General features: G+C 31.6%; 1 long non-coding RNA gene across 1 annotated transcript; it reads right to left on the bottom strand.

Moving 5' to 3' along the window:
- Nucleotides 1-20,122: 20,122 nt before the first annotated feature.
- On the bottom strand, nucleotides 20,123-20,513 carry LOC149205598 (uncharacterized). The gene is made up of 2 exons (XR_016251890.1): nucleotides 20,372-20,513; nucleotides 20,123-20,190 (listed from the first exon to the last, which is right to left on the bottom strand). It is a non-coding gene; the product is annotated as an uncharacterized LOC149205598 (long non-coding RNA).
- Between the last annotated feature and the right edge of the window lie 1,281 nt (nucleotides 20,514-21,794).

Below are 21,794 nucleotides of genomic sequence, written 5' to 3'. Positions count from 1 at the left end.
TCACATTTACACACTTAGATATATGGCTTTATATAGACCACTTAAAACTCATTATCAACTAATTATAATTTGTTTTGTAAAATATATATATATTTACTTACATTAAGAGTTACATTTAGAAAATGCATCACATTTATGAACTTCTATCAATGCATATAGCCAAATAGAATTCTTCAACTCATATTGGATTCTATGAAATTATTTAAACCACAAATAAAATATTTAAGAAATGAAAATGAAAAAATGCTAATATGGATTAGAAAATCAATGTCTTATGGTGCAAAAAAGTTTAAATACAACCATTTTTTACCCATCTCTTTAATGAGTCTAGATGGTCCACTTAACACATTGTTAATTAATTATTCCATGTTTTATTAAGAAGAGAATTTTGTTTTTCATGGAGTTTTGTTTCAAAACAATACAATATGAGATTAATACAATCTTAATAAATTCCATGATAGACAAATAAAAGTCAATAAATGGATTCCTTATTAAATTAAATGAGATGAGATGATTGCATATACAAATAGTTGATTTAAGAATATATGAAAAAAAAAATATGGGTTAAAAATTGAATGCCCTACAATTTAACGAGTAGTATTCACTTATGAGCCATCACCCATTAAGCCTAAATAGTCCACTTAATACTTATTATCAAGAAATTAAAAGACGTATTTTTCGAAAAAATGCATCATAGTATACTCATATTGATGGACATAACTAAGTACAAGTCAATAATATAATTCTAACTCAAGTGATATGATTTCAATTTATTTAAAATACAAATTTACAAAAAAATGACTTTAAATAATGAAATTAGATGCCTTACAGTTCAAAAAGTTCAATGACATAATTCATCCGTGATAGTGTCTAATCAAACCTTGATAATCCACTTATCAATCATTATCATCATGTATATGTTTTTTTAAGAAATGCAAAATTATTTAAAATATATTTTTTATCTCAAAAATTACATGTCACATTTATGCACTTATATTAGTGCATTTTATATGTAAACAATGAATAACTGACTTTGTGCCTTGTTGATTTTCAATATGATATGATTGCAGTTACAACCATTAGTTGATTTAAGCATATAAATTTATGAAAACTATCGATTGAGAAATCACATATCTTATGCTTCAAAAAGATCAAATCATTTACCTATGACACATTTATCATTAGCCTTAATAGTGAATAATGCATTGTGAATAGTGAATAATGCACATAACATTTATCAAGTAAATAATTATAATTTCTTTAGTAAGAATAGCACCTTTGTTTGCAAGGAGTTCTATTTCAAAACTTATATTTCACATTTATATATGATTATTGATACATATAAGTAAACATAAGTCATTAACAATAACATGCCTCGATGGTTCATGTAAGATCATTTGAATGGCAAACAATTCATTTCAGAACACACGCACGCGTGCACACACATCTTAGAAAAAAAAATCGATACAACAAAGTCATTGCAAAAACAATTATAAATAATAAGAAATATACATATTAATATAATTGGCATCCCATATATTTCAAAAAATATAAAATCATACAAATTGATTCAACAAAAACTATGTCCAAAATGTATTGAAAAATTGGAATGTACTTTTCAAAAAATTTATAAAGGAAATTATCTCCATCAACTACAATGAAGTACATGTTCTATTGAACATTAGAATGTACTCATGTTTTTGTTTGATACGATGAAGTGTCTTAAGAAAGGGGAATAAAACTTGCAGAAGCCACATATCTTGCTCTTTTCCTGTATATGATTTTATCAAGATGTGGTTTGATCGATATCCGATGAATTGAGAAGTATGCTTTTTTGTATCTATTAGCAATACATTTGATTCTTCATAAATATCTCCATATTGGGACCACACATCAATCAACTTTTTCTCATAAAATTGTCTTGTTCTCCCTGCTTTCAATATTTTTTGCAAATGACAATGAGACCTGTCCCATGCAAATTTAAATTCCTCTATATCAATATTTGATTTTTCAAGTACTTTTCGGATGTACTTGTCAGTGACATTTAATGTCCATATTGTGACATCATAATTTCTTAAGCAATATTTTAATACTTCTAACTGAAAAGGGCTTAAAAAAAAAGACCTATCACCAAACTGCCAATCTGGTTCTCTTTGAATATGAAAATTTTGTTCATCTTTGGTGTATGATTGGAAGAATACTCCTTCCATTTCAAATATCAACAACATCTTCTGACTTGTAGTAATGCCCATCTGCATCTGCACTGTAACCACATGTATGATATTAACATATCTTCACTTCAACACTTCATTGCTTAAGGACATAAAAACCTATCATTTTAAAAATGATGTTAATATTTATTATGAATTATTTCCATTTGTATGCTAAGGTAATTTTACAATGAGTTCATAGTATCACAAAATACAAATACAATTGCCCCATTAAAATGAACAAACAAATAATATGTTTACTTTATACATACAACCTAATACCTTTATTTAATTTGTATGGAATAAAAGTCTTATAAGAATGCATTGACCCACCATTTAAATCAATGATTTTAAGACTTATAATGATTTATTTAATTGCAATTGAAAAATATAATTAGAATGGTCTAGTGCAAGTAAACAAACTAATTATATATTATTTTTCACATACAATATAATACAATTTTTAAATTTCAAACCTAATTAATTATATGTTAATTTATAGAGTTTCTACCTTAGTTTCTTTTGGTGCTTCTTTTAGTACAAATTGTATGTTTATTGTTGGTGCTACATACAACTTAATATAGTTTTTCAACTTATATGGAATAAAAAAGGTTATAAGAATGCAATGGGTCATCCTTCACATTACTAATTTATAAGAGGTATAACAATAACTTAAACCACATTTAAAGCAAATAATTGTAATGATCTAATTAAAACAAATAGACCAGTTATCTATTAATTTTACATACAATGTAATCCATTGTAAAAAAAAATATAGCATGGGAAATTTTGATATGAAAACATTGAATGACCATTCATCTCACCAAAAATAAAGAAAATAAAAATATTTTATTTTTGGTAATGACAAACCAAATCAACAATTCTTTTATTAGTGTTGTGAAATAAAAATAATAATTCATGATGTCATACATATAATAGCATGAAATAGACATCAATAACCTTAAGGTACTTCTAAATGTAATTGAACATCCTTCAAAATAGCTCGCACATTCATAGCCTTGTTGAGTTTATGCAATATTCTCCATAGCTCATTGATCAACCAATTATCCCCTTGATTTGCTCCAATGAATGGAGGGGCAAGAATCACATTTTCTTTTGGATTCTCTTTCACTCTCTCAATTAAACAATCAACTATAATAGTATTGGTTGCATCATATTGGGTATGCATTTCCCACACTTTTTTCAATGATTTAGTGTGTATAACTTTCGTTGGATTGTCAATGACCTTATGTCCCTTTTGTGGTTTACAGTTTGAAGCAGTCCACTTAAACAAAAGTTTATCTTGTAATGTTTCTGAAACCAACTTTTTTAGAAATCTTGTTGTGCTTTGTTTCAAAGTTGTCGTCCAAATTGCAATGTCAAGAGATTCATTTTTGAAACACATTTCAAAAAATGATTTTGCATGTGGATGAACCCAAAATAATTTTTTCTCTATTGTGTAATCAGCATCAGCTCCCATTTTCTCAATATGCCCTTTGTTTGTTGCTTCGTCATCGATGCTATGATAAAAAATGTCCTTTAATTCAAAAATAACTAGTTTCTTTTTAGTTATTTTGGCTGCAACACAATGGAAAATAATCTAGTCAAACCATTTTATTCATGTTACAAAAATTACTAAAAAAATTGTTGAAACGATACACTTACCTTGAGAGATTTTCGCGCTATTTATAGATGAAACAATAATTTCTTTTATCATCTTGATCGAACCTGGAGTAAACATATTAAACCTTCAATCAAATACCAATTGTACTTCCTATTAAACCTTCAATCAAATACCAATACCAAGAAAAACATTAGTAATGCAACCTTTAAAAAGAAAAACACGCACACGCACACCTTTAACATTATTTTGATTGTTAATTTTATCTTTTTTATTTGTTCCTATAATAAAAATATACAACGTTATGGTAGTTACAAGAATTAGAGTTTGAAGAATAATAAGATAAACAATAAGACAAGTTATAAGTATCTGATATGACATTATCTTCATATTTGTAACATTGCACCTCATCATCATCTTTGTTACCTTTAGCTGTCTCCAAATTAACCATATAAAATATTTTGAATTGTGAAAATGAATAGAATCATTAAATAATAAGGAAAACAAGTGGACAAACTATAAGTACCTGATGTTAGATTTTGTTCTTGATTAAAGTTTTGTTTAACTTTCATTTGATCAATGTCTTGGTTCTCCTTGCTTGTCGCTATAATAAACATAAAAAAATGTTATAAATTGTGAGGATGAACAAAATTCATTAATCAACTATACAAAAAAAGAATCATCTATAATCGTCCATAATAATATTTTGGTCTTGATTGTAGTTTTGTGGGACAGTCCCCTAGTCATTATATTCATTCTCTTTATTTCCAACTATAATCAACATATGAAATGATATGAATCACCATAATAAAAATAATAATTTAGAATAATAATAAAATAAATAAAAATGATAGAGTTATGTTGATTAATACGCATTTCTATCTCCATCGTTCCATGGTCATTGTCTTGATTAATTCTATTCATCTCATAATTCCCTGTAATAGTCATCCAAAAATGTTATGAATATGGAAATTAAATAAATTGAAAAATTATCAAGAGCAAAAACCAAAAAAATTATGTACCTAGTATGATAACTTCTTCCTCTCCTCCTTCTCCTCATATTTCCATCTCTATACTTTTTTCAACATCATGAGCACTATGATGATTATTTTTTTGCTTCCCACTTTCATCATTCTCTGTTTTAGAATCTCCATCATTAATTATTTTAGTAAACACTTTGACAAGAAATATGAACAAAATATTATCCAAAGTATTATAAGAAAAAAAATAAATGAATTGTAGTATGTGAATTTTCCAAGAAGTTAATGGATCCTAGATTTGATAGTTGAAAATATTTGTAAGTATTTAACATGATTGTCCTTTGTGTCTCTGTTTGCACAACACATGAAATTCTTCTTCCATATGTACAACAGGCCTTGATTAAATTTGTCTCTGCATAAAGAGAAATGACCACTTTTGCATCACTACATTGTTGGTGTTTTTCCAATAAATCCATCCAAAAATCATAATCTCTCTCATTTTCATCGAATGTGTCTTCAAATGTGTGAGAGTATTTGATAGCCTCCAAAATTTTTAATTCTGAAGTATAGAAATGTATAGTAAGAACTATATCATAACTATAATTGTTTTGGGACTTATATTCATAAATGCCACTAGTCATTTTATAGTTGAACTTGGAGTTCTTTATGGAAATTTCCAAAGACTGGCGTACATCATTACAAAACCAAAGTTCTACTAAGAGAACTATAGTAAAGTCATTCAACTCATTTTTTTCGATAAAAAATCGAAAAAATTCAATATAATATCCCTTGTGGAATTGTTCTTTTTTCAAAGCTAGTGTATCCAAAACAACAAGGTCAGTATGTAAAACTGGTTGCAACTGACATGGAAAAGAGTGCAAAAGTGTTGAAAAAAGATCAGGGCCCCCAAAATGACGACCAAATTCAAAATTGTTGTCAACCTGTTGAACACTTGTCGATCCATTTATTATTCTGTCAAGGACTCCACATGCTTGCTGAGAAAGGGACTCTATCTTTGTATTACGTGTTCCTTTGACATAAGTAGACCCCTCCACCATGTTGCAAAAATTGGTAAATATGATATCATTAATTTCATAATGCTCAAGAATGTTGAATGTGGTAAGAGTCATCTCATTCAAGTTCTGATCATGACTTTGACAATATGTAACCATTGCATCCAATATTGTTCTGTTGGTTTTCAATTTAGAACAATAATCTTTTAATTTTGTGGCATTTGATGGATGATTATGTGGAATAGAAAACCAAATGGTTCCATCCAATAGCTTATCTGCTACTGAAGCAATTTCTTCCATGGTTAATCCCTGAAGGGGCCGAAGAGTAGCTGTTGTCAAACTGTGTAGACTATTTCTCTTGTAGTTCTCAAAATCAGGTTGGCTTGGAGAACACTTTAATGTGCCTAGTTGGTAACAGTTAAAAACAGAGTCCCATTTATCCCAAATAGGTTCCTCAAGATATAAGAGAATTTTTTTATCAAAAAAAATTGTAATTGGACAGTCGAAGAATGAGCACAACATTTCATCATCAACCTGATAAAAGAAGAAATATAAACTAATAAGAATTCAATGTAAAAATGAAACTAAATAAGGTCTTATAAACTAATGAGAATTCATTATAAATATGAGAAAATATGACTTATATTATCGACTTTAGTCATTTGTCTACAATAAAAATAGATACAATAATAAAATGTTAAATGTAAAAATTATTAAAATTACATACCTTGTCTTCAGCCATCTTAGAACATCCAATCCTCCTTTTCTTTAATTTGTCATTGGCAATTAAGAAATGCCTTGCCGAGCGCACACAATCAATAAATGGAGTTTTGAAGAACACCTTATTTGCAGAATTTAATTGACAACAAATGCGGATCACCTCAGTGGGTTCAACTGATGGATGCAAGAATCGAGCATTACGTTTTATATATATTTTTTTTTTCGCTTCTGTAGATACATTATATTTAGGATTTGTTAAAATTTCTTTCGCTGCTTGAATGGTGTGTTGACCATCAACTATCCAAAAATTGATATTCTTGGAATTTAGATCTGTCTCATTTATAATTTTGATAGAGTTTACCAATGGATCAGACTCATTGATGTCAAATGGAATCAAAGAGCATCAGGTAATGAGGTTTGAAATTTTTCTAGGAATGATTTCACTAATACTTGAACATTTAAATCATCTCGTGATCTTAATTTGAACACTTTGGGGGCTTCTATACATATTTCAACAACCACTTTTCTACTAAAGGAGTTTGAAAATAGATAGCAATGCTTGAAGGCTTCATGAATCTCATCACATTGATTTGCAAGGTTTGTTGTCTCATATTCAACTTTCCTAGTTTTTTGAAATTATGTAGTAGGCTTGAAATCACTTTCTATTATGTTCTCCTCCAAATAAGATAAATATACTCTTCTCAAAGCAAGTAATTGAGAATCAAGTTTATCATCTGGTATTTTATCAAGAAATTTACCTTTTTGTTGTAAATGAAGAAGTACAGATGATGTTTTTTTACTTCTTACATAGCGATATCTCAGAACGGTGGCGATGCGTTTTAAAAGATCTGCGCAACTATTTAGTCTAGATTTAGATAAGCTCTCATAGTTATCCAACTTGAACATTGAATTCTTTATCGTATTTTTTGAATGTGTACTTGAAGCTTCAATCAAATCTGGTCTAAAATTTGTATACTCCACTTGACATGAAATTAATTTTACCTCATTTTCTTTAATCATTTCCACTTGAAAGTCAATGTCATTTTCATTGCAAGCATAGCAATTAATTATTATTCCTAATATCTCTGGTTCTTTTCCATCTTTTGATCCAAATAGATACATATCAGGAAACATATTGAGGGGAGATTCTGTTTGGATATACCAATCTTGCACAAACTCATATTTATTAAATGTATTGTATTTTTTAATCATTTCAAAAGTAGAAGTAGAAGGTGTTATTGATACTGCCATTTGAGTTGAATAACTTTTCTTTTTCTTAAGTGATAGTTGTAACATTTCATTTGCTTTAGGGCCAACCAATTCTGCAAATAACAACAAAAAAATATTTGCATGAATCAAAATGAAAATATAATTTCAAATATTGTCACATAATGTTCTTTTAAATATTGAAAAATCACCTAATCTAACCATTTCTAAGAAAGTGTACATAAAATATAAAACCACCATACCAGTTGAAGGAGGCATCGTTTGTATATCATTTATTTTTGTTTCTTCTTCACTACTTTACTTCGAATTTCAAGCACACCAGATTCCACAGTTTCTAGAAAAAAAATTATGGAATACATAAAATACCAAATATTATTAAACAACCTTATAACATACGATTTCCATTTACATGCACAATAATAAATGAGTAAATATTTTAATGCAAGTTTACTATATGACACCAAAAGTTAACACCTGGGTAAAATTGCTAGGAAAAGAAACCACCTAATCCAACCATTTCTAAAAAAGTACAAAAAATATAAAACCACCATACCAGTTGAAGGAGGAATCGTTTGTATATCACTTGTTTTTCTTTTTCTCTTCACTACTTTACTTCGAATTTCACGCACACTAGTTTCCATAGTTTCTAGAAAAAAAATATGGAAGACATGAAATACCAAATATTATTAAACAACCTTATAATACACGATTTCCATTTACACGCACAATAATAAATAAGTACATATGTTATGCAAGTTTACTATATGACACCAATAGTTATCACCTAGCTAAAATTGCTCAGCCAAAAAAAAAAAAAAATTACCCATGTTGGTATGGGTTGTCCTCATTAAAACGCCACTCCTAAGGCTATTTCCATGGTTTTTATTAATCAACAACCAGTTATTAACATAATGTCTAACGATTGTAACAAATTATAAACTAATTTAAAATTTTCATACCATTTAAAGAATTTGGTGTCATGTTTCTTGAACTTCCTTTTTCCTTGGATGTTTCCTTTGAATTCTCACTAGCTTCATAGTCCATGGTTTCTGAAAATAAAGTAAAAAAGTATTATCACAGTTTCAAATTATTGAAGAAAATATGAATTTATAAATAATATAACTACTCGCATCATTATATGTGTAACAAAAAGAACAAGAACAAGAACAAGTGTAGAACTCACAATAATAGCTAATCAGATGTAGAACATGTCTTAGATTTCCTCTTAGTGCAAACTCAAGCTCCTAGAAACATTGTAGAATGAGAAATCTAGCAAGTGCTAGATTTATGTCTACCATAAATACAAGTATGTTTCCGACAACAACATTGTAGAGTATAAGAATTCTAGATTGTGTTAAATTTTCTTCCAACACAAACACAAGCACATTTTAATTTGAAAGAAATCTAACACATGTTATATTTCCTTCGAGCATAAACACAAGAACATAACAACATTGTAGGACTAAATAAGTCTAATGTGTGCTAGATTAACAACATTGCAATGTAAAATAAAATCTAACATGTGTTAGATTTCCTTTTAGCGCAAACTCAAGCACATAGAAACATTATAGAGTGAGAAATCTAGTAAGTGCTAGATTTATGTCTACCACAAATACAAGCACATTGCCAACAACAACATTGTAGAGTATAAGAAATCTAGCTTGTGTTAAATTTTCTTCCAACACAAACACAAGCACATTTAAATTTGAAAGAAATCTAACACATGTTACATTTCCTTCTCGCACAAACACAAGAACTTAACAACATTGTAGGACTAAATAAGTCTAATGTGTGCTAGATTAACAACATCGCAATGTAAAAGAAAATCTAACATGTGTTAGATTTCCTTTTAGCACAAAATCAATCACATAGAAACATTGTAAAGTGAGAAATCTATCAAGTGCTAGGTTTATGTCTACCACAAATATAACCACATTGCCAACAACAACATTGTAGAGTATAAGAATTCTAGGTTGTGTTAAATTCTCTTCCAACACAAAGACAGGCATATTTGAATTTGAAAGAAATCTAACACATGTTATATTTCCATCGAGCACAAACACAAGAACATAACAACATTGTAGGACTAAATAAGTCTAATGTGTGCTATATTAACAACATTGCAATGTATTATTTCTGTTGGCTCCTCTGCCATCAAAAAATCCTCACAGAAGACAGGCTTCAAAAAAGGGGTATTCATGGACCCTCTAGATGCATGCTTTGCAAGGAAAACTCAGAATCCGCCTTCCATCTCATGATCGAGTGCAAGTTTGCAGTCTTCACATGGCAGGAGCTTCTTGTTGACTGGAATTACAAATTCATCTTCCCCTCCTCAGTTTCGGAGCTGTTCGCGGGCTGGATAGCCAGATATCAAAGTCCAACTCCAAAAAATAAAATAATCAGGGCAGCGTGGAGCGCTTTGCCTAAATTCATCAGCTGGAAAATTTGGCTGGAAAGGAATAGAAGGATATTCCGGAATAAGGAACAGGATTACAGACTAGTTGTCAACTCAGTGAAAAGCCAACTAGTCGAGTGGCTGGTAGACAAAGGAGATGACTCAAATTTAAGCCAGCAGGACAGAGATTTGGGAACCGCCCTCAACTTCAAGTTCCAAAATTCGCACAGCTCTCCTCCTACCCTCAAAAAATGGCAAATTGGGAAAATCAAAGAAGAATTTAAGGCCTGGTTATCCAATCAACCGCTTCCCTCTCTTTTCTTTGATGGGGCAACTAAAGGGAACCCAGGAATTGCTGGAGCAGGTGGGCTCATCATTACCCCAGGAGACACTACTTCGCATAGATTTGCTTGGGGATTAGGCCATTCCTCAAGCATACAAGCTGAAGCAATGGCCCTTTTTCAAGGAATCAAAATCCTCAAAGAACTGGGCCTTGAGGAGGCAAATATTTTTGGAGATTCCCAGGTTATCATTAAAGCAGTGGTAAGCAATTCTAATCCAGAGGACCTACAACTAGTAAGTATAATTACGAGGATCAAAGGCATTACAAAGTCGCTAAATTTGAATTAGTTTCATGTTTTGAGATCAAATAATAAAGAAGCGGACATTGAGGCAAACAAGGCAGTTCAGTTAGAGGCCGGTAATATTCTCAGAAACAAGGAGATCCATTGGGAACCAATCCATTAAAGAGCCATGTTTTATTGCATTCTTTTGCTCCAGTTTGTTTGTATCTTTCAGCTTGGGAAATTAGCAGTAGAAGTGCAATTTACTAAATGTAAAAAGAGAAATCTGTTAAGAGTAGGAGTACTATTCCTCTTGTGGGAAAGCCGTGCAGAAATATGCTCCTCCTTTTGTAACTGAATTTGTGGCTTTCAGCCAATCAGTTAATGAAAATCCCATAACCGCTCTTGTTAAAAAAAAACAACATTGCAATGTAAAATAAAATCTAACATGTGTTAGATTTCCTTTTAGCACAAACATGAGCACATAGAAACATTGAAGAGTGAGAAATCTAGCAAGTGCTAGATTTATGCCTACCACAAATACAAGCATGTTGCCAACAACAACATTGTAGAGTATAAGAAATCTAGCTTGTGTTAAATTTTCTTCTAACACAAACACAAGCACATTTAAATTTGAAATAAATCTAATACAAGCTATATTTCCTTCTTGCACAAACACAAGAACATAACAACATTTTAGGACTAAATAAGTCTAATGTGTGCTAGATTAACAACATTGCAATGGTAAAGAAAATCTAACATGTGTTAGATTTCCTTTTAGCGCAAACTCAAGTACATAGAAACATTGTAGATTGAGAAATCTAGCAAGTGCTAGATTTATGTCTACCACAAATACAAACACGTTGCCAACACCAACATTGTAGAGTATAAGAAATCTAGCTTGTGTAAAATTTTATTCCAAGACAAACACAAGCACATTTAAATTGAAAAGAAATCTAACACATGCTATATTTCCTTCTAGCACAAACACAAGAACATAACAACATTGTAGGACTAAATAAGTCTAATGTGTGCTAGATTAACAACATTGCAATGTAAAAGAAAATCTAACATGTGTTAGATTTCCTTTTAGTGCAAACTCAAGGACATAGAAACATTGTAGATTGAGAAATCTAGCAAGTGCTAAATTTATGTCTACCTCAAATACAAGCACGTTTCCAACAACAACATTTTAGAGTATAAGAAATCTGGCTTGTGTTAAATTTTCTTCCAACACAAACACAAGCACATTTAAATTTGAAAGAAATCTAACACATGTCATATTTCCTTCTAGCACAAACACAAGAACATAACAACATTTTATGACTTAATATGTCTAATTTGTGCTAGATTAACAACATTGCAATGTAAAAGAAAATCTAACATGTGTTACATTTCCTTTTGGCGCAAACTCAAGCACATAAAAAAATTGTAGATTGAGAAATCTAGCAAGTGCTAGATTTATGTCTACCACAAATACAAGCACGTTGCCAACAACAACATTGTAGAGTATAAGAAATCTAGCTTGTGTTAAATTTTCTTCCAACACAAACACAAGCACATTTAAATTTGAAATAAATCTAACACATGCTATATTTCCTTCTAGCCCAAACACAAATACATAACAACATTGTAGGACTAAATAAGTCTAATGTGTGCTAGATTAACAATATTGCAATGTAAAAGAAAATCTAACATGTGTTAGATTTCCTTTTAATGCAAACTCAAGCACATAGAAACATTGTAGAGTGAGAAATCTAGCAAGTGCTAGATTTATGTCTACCACAAATACAAGCGCGTTGCCAACAACAACATTGTAGAGTATAAGAAATCTAGCTTGTGTTAAATTTTCTTCCAACACAAACACAAGCACATTTAAATTTGAAAGAAATCTAACACGTGCTATATTTGCTTCTATCACAAACACAAGAACATAACAACATTTTAGGACTAAATAAGTCTAATGTGTGCTAGATTAACAACATTGCAATGGTAAAGAAAATCTAACATGTGTTAGATTTCCTTTTAGCGCAAACTCAAGTACATAGAAACATTGTAGATTGAGAAATCTAGCAAGTGCTAGATTTATGTCTACCACAAATACAAACACGTTGCCAACACCAACATTGTAGAGTATAAGAAATCTAGCTTGTGTAAAATTTTATTCCAAGACAAACACAAGCACATTTAAATTGAAAAGAAATCTAACACATGCTATATTTCCTTCTAGCACAAACACAAGAACATAACAACATTGTAGGACTAAATAAGTCTAATGTGTGCTAGATTAACAACATTGCAATGTAAAAGAAAATCTAACATGTGTTAGATTTCCTTTTAGTGCAAACTCAAGCACATAGAAACATTGTAGATTGAGAAATCTAGCAAGTGCTAGATTTATGTCTACCACAAATACAAGCACGTTTCCAACAACAACATTTTAGAGTATAAGAAATCTGGCTTGTGTTAAATTTTCTTCCAACACAAACACAAGCACATTTAAATTTGAAAGAAATCTAACACATGTCATATTTCCTTCTAGCACAAACACAAGAACATAACAACATTTTATGACTTAATATGTCTAATTTGTGCTAGATTAACAACATTGCAATGTAAAAGAAAATCTAACATGTGTTACATTTCCTTTTGGCGCAAACTCAAGCACATAAAAAAATTGTAGATTGAGAAATCTAGCAAGTGCTAGATTTATGTCTACCACAAATACAAGCACGTTGCCAACAACAACATTGTAGAGTATAAGAAATCTAGCTTGTGTTAAATTTTCTTCCAACACAAACACAAGCACATTTAAATTTGAAATAAATCTAACACATGCTATATTTGCTTCTAGCCCAAACACAAATACATAACAACATTGTAGGACTAAATAAGTCTAATGTGTGCTAGATTAACAATATTGCAATGTAAAAGAAAATCTAACATGTGTTAGATTTCATTTTAGCGCAAAATCAAGCACATAGAAACATTGTAGAGTGAGAAATCTAGCAAGTGTTAGATTTATGTCTACCACCAATACAAGCACGTTCCCAACAACAACATTGTAGAGTATAAGAATTATAAACTGTATTAAGTTTTCTTCCAACACAAATAAGCACATTTTAATTTGAAAGAAATCTAACACATGTTATATTACCTTCGAGCACAAACACAAGAACATAACAACATTGTAGGACTAAATAACTCTAATGTGTGCTAAATTAACAACATTGCAATGTAAAATAAAATCTAACATGTGTTAGATTTCTTTTTAGCGCAAACTTGAGCACATAGAAACATTGTAAATTGAGAAATCTAGCAAGTGCTAGATTTATTTCTACCACAAATACGAGCACGTTGCCAACAACAACATTGTAGAGTATAAGAAATCTAGTTTGTGTTAAATTTTCTTCCAACACAAACACAAGCACATCTAAATTTGAAAGAAATCTAACACATGCTATATTTCCTTCTAGCACAAACACAAGAATATAAAAAAAAAATAGGACTAAATAAGTCTAATGTGTGCTAGATTAACAACATTGCAATGTAAAAGAAAACCAAACATGTGTTAGATTTCCTTTTAGCGCAAACTCAAGCACATAGAAACATTGTAGAGTAGGAAATCTAGCAAGTTGTGATGGATTTCTCACACAAAACAATCTCATACTCATCTCCATATCCCTCCACTTACTCCTCCCCATCAAAGAGATGCATATACATGTTTATAAACCACATCAAGTAAATTGTCTCTCTCACTCGTGTGAAATGTTGGGTCTTTGTAAGATTTCCCAAACTCTGCAAATAAAACAACCTCTAACATTATCATCAAGAAATTAAATCCCCCTCTATGCTCACTAAATCAAGAGTTAAGATGGATCTAAACGAAAAGCATGCACCTTAGAAATTTGATCTCTTTGTAGGCTCAAAATTGTTTAGAATATTTTAATTTGAGGGCTTAGATGATTCTTATCAAAATAATTTAGATAAAGAGTCTTACTTTTTAGTTAACAATTTTTTTTTTCCTGGAAATTTGAATCATGGTTAGACAAAAATTGTAGTATAAGAAATTTAATTCACGTTCTAGACTTTTTTAACTCCATGTAAACATAAGCAAATTCTCAATCATGATTCTAATTCTCATTCAAGAGATTATTTAACTCTAAGAAAATATAGTAAAAATTACATAGCTACACCAAATTTCATTTTAAACTATGTTGTCTGTCTTATTCTTTCACCCATTAAAATATATATATATATATATATATATATTATATATATATATATATATATATATATATATATATGAAATAAAATAAAAAACTCTTATATCTTAATAAAACATGCTTGTGGGGGAAATTCAATTAGCAGTTGTCATGTTATGAAGTAGTATGTAAACTATGAGATTCAAGATTCAAAACCCCTCTGGGACAAACCATAGACCATAAAAAACCAACCATTTTAAGGATTGGTATGGCCGAGATCAAGTGCAATACCTTAGTGATTTTTACAGTTTAAAGAACCATGGGTTGCAATTTCTTAGACCATACTCTAAACCCTTAAGTAATGGACATGTTAACACACAAACACAATATTATATGTGTGTGTGGGGTTCTTAGCATGTCTATTACTTAAGGGATTAGTTTGTGGTCTAAGAAATTGTGACCCATGGGTATATAAACCGTCAAAAGCACTTAAGTACTGCCCCTGATCTAGATCATACCAACCCTTAACAAGGTTGAAATTTTTTATGGTTTCTCCTCTCAACTACCACAAATTTCAAACCTTGACCACCTTACAAAACCAAACCCTCAAAATCTAAAACATTAAAAAAAATTACTTTAAAAAAAACTAACTTTAACCCACTTTTATACACGACCCATAAATAATAAAATATAACAAATATTTATTTATAATAATTTTTCATTTTAAAACTATTTTTTAATAAAACATTACTTTTCTTATACCTTTTATTAATAAATATTATATCTTTAAAATATTTTTGCTGGAGTATAACAATATTCAATTCCCCTTCATTACAACTCTAAACTTTCTCTAATTTTAACCATTAATCTTTATTAATCTTATGGTAAAGAATTGGCCATAAAAAAAAATGTAGTTAGGCATTAAAAAGATATATAATTAGGCTATTTTCAAATTTTGATTTTGGATTATTTCTCTATACTATGAGTGGGAATCTTATTAGAATTTTATGAAATGATCAACCATTGAAATAGTCCTAGAAAAGTGGAAATTACTCTAGGCATAGAGCTCGAAAGGCTTGGAGTAAGAAGATAGCCACATATGTTGGTCGGGCAACCTTCAAAAGGTGAGTAGTGGCCGTAGTAGAAAATGATGTATGACTAGAGATACACAAGGATGCATACGCAAGAGGTACTATGTACAGTGGCAATATTAGGAATTACTTTTAGGCATGGGTGATCCTCGAAGCATGGGACCATGCAACTCATCATTTGATGTTACATGACGGACCTATACACCTAAAACTTATGGGTTGAACCTTAATAATATGTACTTCACATGAAATTTAACATGGTTAGTTACATGTGTGCATTTTGATCTCTTCGTGTATATGTTACGTAGAATCAGAATTTTCTATTTTATAAATATAATAAAATAAATATATTATAATTTTTTAACAAAATTTGTAATTTATTTTGGTATCTAGAGAAATTAGAGAAATTGGTAACGGGTTAATCTCATACTTATGTGATACAGATAGGATCTCATATTCATGTGACATAGATAGGATTGATTTAAATCATTATCATTATAAATTCTAGTGGCGTATGTATGTTTTTTTAGCACATAAAAGAAAATTAGAGAGAAATGAACACTAGACCTCATACCCGTGTGACCTAGATAGGATCAATTCCAATCGCTATCATTATAAACTCTAGTCGTGTATGTATGTCTTTTTAGCACATAAATGTAAATTAGAGAGATTTGAACACTAGACTTCCTCACACACAATACGTCATTCACATAACCATTTCCTCTTGAATGTCTAGAGGCTTATAAGCATGGAAGTTTGAGGCTAGAGATTCTACTCACAATCATGCTTGAGAGCCCCCTAAAGTGCCATGACCACCATTTCCATGTTGGCAAAGAGCTCACTAATGAGTCATGGTTGTTGGAGGTAGCAAGATGTCACAAAGTCTAACACAGGGATGGGAGGGAAGCTACATGAGACAGTTATGAAAAAGATAGGTCGTGATAACTTTCTAAGCAAGTTGCACCAAGGACGAGCTCGGGGCTAAGCCTTTTCCATCAGAAAAAATTGCTAAGGGAGGGGGGGAACCAATGAAGTAGACAAAAGGAAACCCACCCAAGAAACTAGATAGGAATGTGAGTGCATGGTGGGCAAGGGAAGCAATAGGAGTAGGTGTCAAAGTGTTAACTAAATCTTGAGCTAGTGGCCAAGGATGAAGAGCATATTGGAGTGAACCCAATTCATGTAGATGATAAAAAAAAAAAACAAATCATGCCTAAGGGCTTCTTCTACACTCCTTGGGAAGCGAGGTCCCATAAATTCACTATGATGTGGTGGCATGAATAGGAAGGAGGTGGTGAGAGGGCACATCAAATCCAATAGGATCCATTTAATTCCCATTATAACACCCCATCAGGTTTCAAAATTACTAGGTGGTGATTTCTTGGCATTCTTTAAGGGAGTGTATTTAAGGGTCATCCATATTATAAATATTAAATGCATTATAATGTAATTTCAACCATTTAAATTTAAAATTCTGAAATTCCGCCAGCAATTCTTTCTTTCTCAGCCGAGAATGAAAATGGAGCACTGCAGCTCTAGTTTTGTAGGTCCCATAGAAATCAAGGTATCAGATGAATCTTGGCTGAAGGAAGCATGATTGAAAATCGAATCTTGTAATTAGTTTCGTACCCTCTCCAATCAAAAGATTTAACTTAACTTGAACATTAGCTTAGCTTGATAGGCAAAATGAAGGATCAGTAAAATGGGTATCAGAGATAGATATTCTACTACACAATTAAAATCCACAAAACCATTCACGATTCTAATTTGTGATTCGTTTAAATGAAATTCCATCCATTACAGTGCATGAGATGCATAAATTCGAGTGATGTTAGTACATGAATTTAATTGAGTTGGGTTTTAAAGTAAATATCCATGATACAGACTCAAACTGCATCTTTATTGAAGGGTCCCTGGCACAGACAACCAGATGAAAAGTGCCTAAAAGCATATAGCTTAACTACCCACCCACTATTTCCTAGGATTCCATTATTATCTGAATCTACAAAATGCTCTCTCTCTCTCTCTTATCCAAATAAGAATATAAGGCCACAATTGCGGTACAGAAAACAGCAGTTGCAACACTCCCCTGCGCATCAGAATCTTTCTTGCCTTTGTTCCTATGTTTCCTTATTTTGCTGTGCTCAGTACCATGATGCAGCAAGGGTTGCCTTAAATTACCATTCTCATCTATTCCCTTCTCCAAATCATTCTTAGGTTGTTGCATTAGGTTTCCAATGGCTTAAATTCTTAGAATTTTCAATATTACTTAAGAAAATTGGGTATTTATCTATAACATCAATACTCAATGAAGAATAATATCTGTTGCTCAGATGATGGTTCTCTCCATAGAATTTAAGAAATCCAGATGATGAGATACCAAAGGGTTTTCTCTAGATATAACAATCCTGCAAAAGCCGCGAGTCTACTCTTCAACACCATATTCCTTGACCGCACAGACGATTTGCCTTTATGGGCATACCGTGAATGAGAAGTACACATCATGTGTGACTGTTTTTCACTCTCTAGATTAATATTTTATCGAGAATTACCAGATACGGCATCCTGAGTGGAAAAATTTTGTTTTGTGGTTATGATGTGAACAACAGTCAGACATGACGAATCTTGTTTGGACAGGGGATTGCTTATTACACAGGATTGCATAGCAGGAGATCTGGTTCTGTTCTGTAATCCTATTGCGGACACCATGAAAGAAGGAGAGGCTCTAGACCATATCAGTTTAGGGATGCTGTTCATGTCTCGGCTTTAAAGAGCTACCTGCTACCAACTCAAACTATTAGTTGCTTCTAGTCTCCTTTATTATTAAATGTGTTTTGTATTTTAATATATTGCATAGGCACAAACTTTTGAGTGCAATTACTTCTCCAGATTTCATGTTTTTCATGATCCACTAGTATCACTCTGGCAGTTGGGTGTTCATAAACGTATGTTGTGGAAATGTATTTTGATCATATTCACTTTAGAAGTTGCATTCATGGTTGTTAGCCATGTTTTACATTGTCTAGTGACTGGAGCTTCTTCCCTGGTCATCTCAATTTCAGCATTGTGATTTGATGCCAGCCTTGATCACAATTCATTGCAAGCTACATTTTGGGTTTGAGTCAGCCTTTCTTATCTTGGATAACGTGTCTTTCTTATGTAAATATTTATGCTTTTCTAGATGTGCTCTGCTACCTCTTCTTACTTCATGATGTCAATTTAATATTGACTGAGGTTTTGGGGTTGCAACACTTAAATCATTCTTAACTTCTCACTCAAACAATAGTCTTTTCATCCATTTGTAATCTATTTTTCCCATGTTTCTAAAAATCCCCTTTCTTTGGTGACTGTTATGTATGGCTATATAATTCTTTCTGATATTTACATGTCAATCCCATTTGATTGTTTGGTCTAATATATAAATCATGAAGTCAAATCTGCATAGGTAAATGTCTGTTATAGTCATAATCTCATCTAGTGTTTTAAATCACATTTATTCAGAATAAGATAGGACAAGGTGAAGCAATTAACTTATCAGACATCAGCATAAACCTTTTGGACCATGCATTTCCAATATGTATATCATGATTGTAAGTACTCACTTGATCCAGAAGGTGATATGAAATATCTCTCATTCTATCATCAATAATACCAGAATGTCCATGCACATGAATATTCAACAGCAACCCTAGAGCATTCAAGTAAACCTGAGAACCCAAAAGACAGCCGATTGCAAATGAAAACCAAGAGCAAGTAATCTTAAGAATATCTTAGACCAGGTCACTCTCCCAATTTAGCAAAAATGGAGAAAGGTTATAGTAATCATGACGTGTGAAGGATCAACATTCTCTCTTTGCAAAGAAGCCAAGATATGGGAGTCATATATATGGAGCACTTTACTCAAATGTGCATGGCCTTCCAAGTAACATAACGCTAGATGCCACCAATTGTGAGTATACCTGGAACCCTAAAATATGTTAGTGCTTGATCGAACCCACTTTGCAAACTACCTTCCATCTGTAATGTATGGATCACTGAACAGTGATAGAAGAGGGAAAAGACTACTTCACTTGAATGAACAGCAAGCATTCCATGAATCCAAACATGTTTTCATAAATTGGACTGCCTCCTTAAAGCGACATTCATGCTGAAACACATGACATAGCTGTACCAAAAACTAATGGAGATCAAAGACATGTTGTAAAATGATTAACACAAATAAAGTAGGTGCCCCCAACCAAAACAAAATACTATTTTTCAAATGCAATGCAAAAAATAAGCCATCAATCTTGGATAAAAATTTTAAAATACAGCATGCTAAGTGTCTGCTGTTTTGTGGCACACACCGCATGCTGAGACCATGGGTCATCACTTTTGATTGTCAAGCCTTTCCTTGAAGCCAATTCTGCATCCCCCATTCACCCAACCTCCAGTAAAGAAAATGAAAGCATTCCATATATATAGTTTTCACCTTGATTTGCTGGCAAAACCTGCCTTGATAAGTCAGAATCTATGAATAGAAAATCTCAGACTCTTCTGAACATATAATTTTCAGATTGAAAGGTAGAGTGTAAGAGAAATGTCCTGACTCTTGTTACAGGCTAACTTCTATTGATTGTTTAATTCTTTTCTGGCATGCATAGTAGATAAAAAAAACCTAGAAGGAAATGAAAGAATATCTTTCTTAACTGCTCACCAAAGCAATTTTCAATTCCATAGAAAACCCCGTATGAGAAAATTGAATCATCATGCATCTTTTATGAGATACACCATATGTTTTTTGAAATACCATTCAATTAGATTAATAATAAATATAATAGGTCTCTAAAACTTATATACCATGTCAAGGTCTTCAGAATGCGTATTAGACATATACCTGACAGAAAGGGGAAGCAATACCTGCTCTACAAGTTGAAGAGAAAGATCAGGTTGGCCAATGTAAAAGCAAAGCACCTGGGTTCTTTTCAGTGACACCAAATCCTTTGGGAAGTCCTTCAGGAGCTGCAAAGCAAAATAAGTTGTTATTTCAGAAATTGACACTCCTCACAAACAGATTAGAAAAACCCCATTTTATTCAAAATTCATACTTCTTGCTAGCTAGTTATTAATCATAAAAATATAGCAAAACTAATGAAGGAGAAAAGATGCAAGTGTGTGACAAAGTACTACATCGAATGCAGTATGGTTGTATCCAAAAAAGAATCTATCATTGGAACTACCCAAGGAACTGAAAATAACAACAGAAATATGATAGGAGTGAAACTCAAAAGATAGAAAAAAGAAAAGAACGAAACTAGTGGAGGCACCTGCACACCCAATGGGTGGATTGTACTTGCAAATCAGGATTAATGGACAAATCTTCTCCAAAGGAACTTTTTGATTGTATTTCTGAAATGATAAATGTTACAAATGAAAGGGGACTCTTTATACCAAATGAGGTGGAAACCCTAAAACTTAAAAGCTCTAGTTACTAATAAAAGTGATAAGACCCTTATTACACAACAATGGCATTTTACAGATATCAAAATATGGTATTATAAAGACCTAAGACAAGAAAATTATTACAAAATTATGAGCTTACAGACAAAATAGCTGATTTATATTATGTAATGTCTAAAAGCTTATGTGGTGAGGTACACAGCATGCCCTCCCTTTAAAAAGTTTTATCCCTGTCTCTAATCAAATCAGTAGAGTTGTTGAGGTCCATGCAACCTACTCTGATTGACACACACAAGATGAGGGCCCACTGTCGCCCAAATCCCCACTCTT

This window comes from Pinus tabuliformis, chromosome 1_2 (assembly GCF_031772625.1).
Source record: "Pinus tabuliformis cultivar Carrire ecotype Pingquan chromosome 1_2, CPIR1, whole genome shotgun sequence".
NCBI classification, from domain to species: Eukaryota; Viridiplantae; Streptophyta; class Pinopsida; order Pinales; family Pinaceae; genus Pinus; species Pinus tabuliformis.
This window is presented reverse-complemented; position numbering and strand designations above follow the sequence as displayed.